At 43.6% G+C, this 5855-nt stretch overlaps 1 pseudogene; it reads right to left on the minus strand.

The window, feature by feature from the left end:
* Window positions 1–221: 221 nt before the first annotated feature.
* Window positions 222–338, minus strand: LOC126163390 (5S ribosomal RNA; annotated as a pseudogene).
* Between the last annotated feature and the right edge of the window lie 5517 nt (window positions 339–5855).

Below are 5855 nucleotides of genomic sequence, written 5' to 3' on the forward strand. Positions count from 1 at the left end.
ATAAAAAAACTGAACTCCTCCCGAACAGGCCATGAAATCCAAAGTTACCGACCGGTCGCCGTGTCATCCTCAGCCGATAGGCGCCACTGGATGCGGATATGGAGGGGCTTGTGGTCAGCATACCGCTCTCCCGGCCGTGTGTCAGTTTCCGAGACCGGAGGCGCTACTTCTCGCTCAAGTAGCTCCTCAGTTTGTCTCACAAGGGCTGAGTGCACCCCTCTTGCCAACAGCGCCAGGCAGACCAGATGGTCACCCTCCAAGTGCTAGCCCAGCCCTGCAGAGCTTAACTTCGGTGATCTGACGGGAACCGGTGTTACCACTGCGGCAAGGCCGTTAGTGGTATTTAAAGTAGAACGAACAAAACCTAATCGCAGGTAAAGCAGACACCAGACAGAATCATTTGAAGAATCCTTTGGTAACGCAGTCCACCCGCTAAGGACGTAGCTTACAAAACCTTGTTCGACCAGTAATATTACTAAAATAATATGAAACACTTGTGACCATCGTTTATTGTTATTAATTACATAACAAGCAGTGTCGGTGACTCGATACACAATATTCAGGCATTATCTGATGCTAAGGGAGTTAGCTCCAATGGTATACATGATCCCATCGGTGGCCAATATCTAGGAATGGTTGCGGACACAGCATCACTGTTACAGTAGTCTACGGAAGCCAGTTCATTGATGTTGGACTCTGACTGTATACGACGTGTATACGATTGGAATTTACCCACTCAGCGTCAGTTAATGCCTGAAGACGGTGTACTGAGTCACCGAAAGTGGTTGCTATATAATTAATAATATTGATAGGACGGCTGTAAATGTTTCATTTTGTAACATAAGTGAACGGCCGAAGACTCACAAACTTTCATTTCGAAGGATGGGCATGCAAATAATATTACTCGTCAGTCTGGGACTGAGACCACATAATACTGATAAAGAATATTTTAAAAAAAGTGTTTTCTCACAGGTTCATTTAGTAAGCGCGAGAGCGTCAGGGAAATCCGACACTGTCGGCAGACGATACAAGACAGATGTTCTGAATTACGATGTGGTTCACTGAAAAAATTACTACGAAAGTCAACTAATAAGTTGCTTCCACTTACGTATGCCTCATCAGAAAGACCATGAAGGTAGAACTAGAGAGATTCGAGTTCACACGGAGGCTCACCAACAGTCGTGGATTCTTTATCCCCGTGGACCATTCGGGACTGGAATAGGACCAGTAGCCGTGGTATTGTATTGTATTGTATGTGAACCGGGGACCTAGAAACGACGGAGAGGCTCCGTCCCCGTCTCAGCCGCAGTGGTCCGCAACCCCACGACGACTACCGCAGTCCACTTCACCCCTACGCCGCCCCACACCGAACCCAGGGTTATTTTGCAGTCCGGACCCCGGTGGACCCCGCAGGGAACGTCTTACACCAGACGTGTGTAACCCCTATGTTTGCGTTGTAGAGTAATGGTGGTGTACGCGTACGTGGAGAACTTGTTTGCGCAGCAATCGCCGACATTGTGTAGCTGAGGTGGAATAAGAGGAACCAGCCCGCATTCGCCGAGGCATATGGAAAACCACCTAAAAACCGTCCACAGACTGGCCGGCTCACCGGACCTCGACACTAATCTACCGGGCGAATTCGTGCCGGGGACCAGCGCTCCTTCCCGCCCGGAAAGCCAATAACCGTGGTACATAAAGTACCCTCTATCACACACCATGAAGTGTCTTGCGGAGTATAAATGTACTTGCAGAATTATTTCCAAAGTCTATGGATAAGTGGTGAAGAAAATGTGAAAGCCGGAATTAGTGACGAGGATGCTGATATTATTCGTTTCTCAATGTAAGAAATAAGGGTTGTGTTGAAAACATCAAAAAACAGAAAATCCCCAGGGGAAGACAACCTTAATGTTGAATAATTTAAATACGTGCTGCGGAATCATTGCAAAACTATTGAATTTTGTAAATACTTAGTGGAAATGGTGTAACATACTAGAGAATTGGCAAACAGCTTTTTGTATTCCATTATTTGAAAAATGAGATCGCAGAATGTGTGACAGTTATCGAGGAATTAGTCTTTTGAGCTCTGGATACAAGATATATGCGAAACTAGTAACGAATAGGCTAAAGGAATTTCGGAAACGTTTGTTACATAAGAACAGATTGGATTTTGGATGGGTAGATTCTGATCACATATTATTTTTCTAGTTGCCAAATTATTGAAAAACACGGTTAATACAATCATCCCACATACGTAGCTTTATTGACTATGAGAAAGTGTTTGATAAAGTTGACTTACTTGACTTAATTCCTTTGGCCCCTATGGGGGCATAGGGCATCCAGGAGAACTCGCTATCGGTCTCTGTTTTTGGCCATTTGCCTCAATTCTGCCCAGGTCTTGCCAACTCTTTTTGCTTCCCCTTCCACTGTCCTCTTCCATGTGCCCCTTGGTCTTCCTCTCTTCCTTGTTCCCTGGGGATTCCATTCCAATGCTTTTTTCTCGATGGCTCCATCTGGTTTTCGTAAGTTGTGCCCCAACCAGCCCCACTTTCTCTCTCGTATCTGGTCTTCTATAGGTATCTGGTTTGTTATTCGCCAGAGCTCCTCATTACATATTTTTTCTGGCCACCAGATATTAATGATGCGTCGAAGACATCTATTTATGAAGCTTTGTAACTGGGATGTTATCTTTTTATCCATTTTCCAGCTTTCACTGGCGTACAGAAGGACAGCCTTCACATTTGTATTAAAAATACGGATTTTTGTTTTGTACGTTGTATTTCTATTTTTCCATATTGGATACAATTGTATGAAGGCAGCATTTGCCTTTTTAATTCGGTTTTTCACGTCATCTCCAGCTCCACCATCTTCCGCCACTATACTACCCAGATACAGGAATGAGTTGACAGTCTCCACCCGCTGCTCACCTATTAACAATGGCACCCCCATGTTCCCTGAATTTACTCTCATTTCCTTTGTTTTGCCTATATTTATCTTGAGGCCAGCAGTCTCTGCTTCTTCTTTCAGCAAGTTTAATTTAGCTTGCATATCAGTCAGCCTTGGAGCTAGTAAAACTATGTCGTCTGCAAAATCCAAATCCTCCAGACGTTCGTGAATCCCCCACTGGATTCCTCGTCTCCTGCCTGCTGTGACTCTTCTCATAACAGAGTCTAGAACGAGTAGAAAAAGTGTTGGTGACAAAATGCAACCCTGACGGACTCCAGTTGTTACTTTTATGGGCTCTGTCATATTTCCCTTGTGAAGTAGGCAGCATTTGTAGCCATCACATAGATCTTTTATGATGTTTACGATCTTCTGTGGTATGCCATACTTCCGCAATACCTGCCAAAGCACTTTATGTTTCATGGAATCGAAGGCCTTTTGAAAATCAATGAATGCCAGGTACATGGTTGCTTGGAATTCTTTGCTTTGCTCTAAAATGATCCTAAGAGTGTTAATAAGATCAACACAACTGCGTTGTGCCCTAAAACCGGCCTGTTCTTTACGCAGTCGCTTTTCAGGGGATTCTTTAATTCTGTTTAAAATAATTCTGGTGAGGACCTTACTGGGCACTGACAACAATGTAATACCACGCCAGTTGTTACAGTCTGACAAATTTCCCTTTTTTGGGAGCTTTACCACCAAACCTTTTTTCCACTCCTTTGGAGATTTCTCTTCAAGCCAAATATGCTTCAGCAAAGGATGGAGCATTTTAACAGTACTTTCAATATCAGCTTTTAAGAGCTCCGGTGCTATGTTGCCTAGGCCTGGAGCCTTTGTATTTTTTAGTGTTTTCAAGGCAATCCTAATTTCGTCCATTGTGGGGCACTGCAAATTTATATCTTGATCTTCTTCGACTTCCTCTGGAACATCTCTTACTTGTTCCTCTTGGTTGTCTTCACAATTTAACAGTTCCTTGAAGTGCTCCTCCCATCTCTGTAGCTGTGCCTGTTGAGTTGTAAGCATCACCCCATCCTTGTTCTTAACTGGTCCTTCATGTGTCAAGTTCTTCATTGACAACGGTTTGGTAATATTGTTGAGTTGTTTCATATTTCCTTGTCTTGCTGCCTCTTCTGCTAATTTTGCTTGCTCATCTATCCATTTCCTTTTATCTCGAGGTAGCAATGTTTTCACTTTTTTGTTCGCCTCCATGTATTCTTTATGCGCTTCGCTCTTCTGCGCTCTTGTCTTACAAAAATTTAACTTAAGTTTTAGCTCTTTGCTGTGGCTGATTTCATTCCATGTAGAATCGGAGATCCGTTCCTTCCTTTGATGTGTCTTAAATCCTAACATTTTTTTCTCCCACATCTAAATAACTGTCTTTGATTTTTTGCCAGCATGTTTCAATTCCCTCTTCCATAAAGTTTTCTTCAGGGAGGACCTGGAATCTGTTTTGTAGTTCAAGGGCAAGTGTTTCTTTGATCTGTTGGTCTTTTAATCTTGCCACATCTATTTTCTTGCACCTGTGATTGAGCTTGATTTTATTTGCCACTATCTTCAATCTGAATTCCGCCAAAACTAGGTGGTGGTCACTTCCAACGTCTGCCCCTCTTTTATTTCTGACATCTAACAGAGAGTGTCGGAACTTGCGGCTTATGACTATGTGGTCTATTTGATTTTCGGTAACGTGGTCTGGAGAAACCCACGTTATCTTATGGCTGTTACGATGTGGAAACAATGTGCCTCCAATAACTAGGTCATGTTCAGCGCATATATCTATCAACATTTCACCATTTACATTCCTGATCCCCAATCCATGCACGCCTATGATATGTTCAAGCCCTTCATTTTCTGAATAAACATTTGCGTTCAAGTCACCCATTAAAATTTTTATGTCCCTAGAATTTGTTTGTCTAAGGACTCCGTTAAGCTCTGTATAAAATGCATCTTTTAATTCTCCTTTAGCTATTTCAGTAAGTGCATAGCATTGAATTATAGTGACATATCGCACATTTGTTTTAAAGCGTGCGGTTATTATCCGTTCTGAGACTGGTTTCCACTCCATTCCTATGCATCGCGTCCTCACCTGTCTGACCCGCATACAGCAACACTCCACCATTTTGTGTTTGGAATTCCCCAAATTCTGGCCACCTAACTTCACTTAGTACCAATATATCTAGTCGATAGTTCTCCATCTCTTTTTCAACCTGTCTTAGCCTCCCTGCCTCTCTCAATGTCCTTACATTCCAAAAACCGATACGGGTTTTCCTTTTCAGGCCAAAGGTGATATCCTTAAGATCCATCCGGCTGTTTCTCCTTTTAGTTTCTGTGATATGTTTTTTTTTTTCTTTTTTTTATGCGGATTATCAGCCCACAGCCCCCGAGTGTCCTGGTGGGGCTGCCACCTCATGGCCTAGACACGTGCCAAGGTTTTATTTCAGGGCCTTACCCAGTAGATAGCTTGTCTTCACCACGACTACAGAACGCTATCCATCCCTTCGCAGTAAGGCCTATGTGCATCAACGTTGTCCTGGTTTCCAAGGATCTTCCGCTGTCCACATTGGGGGACTGTGTCTGCTGCCACACAATCACAAGGAGGAAAAGGAAAGGAAGGGAGTGTATAGGATGGGACAGAACGGAATAGGATAGGACAGAACAGGACAGGACACTAGACGGGACGTTGTGAGACACACTTTGTCTGGATCCTCTATGGAGACCCGTCCGGCTTGGGAGGCCCTGCTGGTAGTTACACCACCGCCGGCATAGACCTCCACTTCATTGGATCACACAAACCCCTCGCCCACACGGACAGTGTTTCGTTAAGGCGGTGTCTCCTGAGGGGATTTGATAAAGTTAATAGAGTTAAATTATCGGAAATTTTAGAAAACAATGGTATAACACAGCATCTAATAAGTGTT

Source organism: Schistocerca cancellata, chromosome 2 (assembly GCF_023864275.1).
Source record: "Schistocerca cancellata isolate TAMUIC-IGC-003103 chromosome 2, iqSchCanc2.1, whole genome shotgun sequence".
Classification (NCBI taxonomy): domain Eukaryota; kingdom Metazoa; phylum Arthropoda; class Insecta; order Orthoptera; family Acrididae; genus Schistocerca; species Schistocerca cancellata.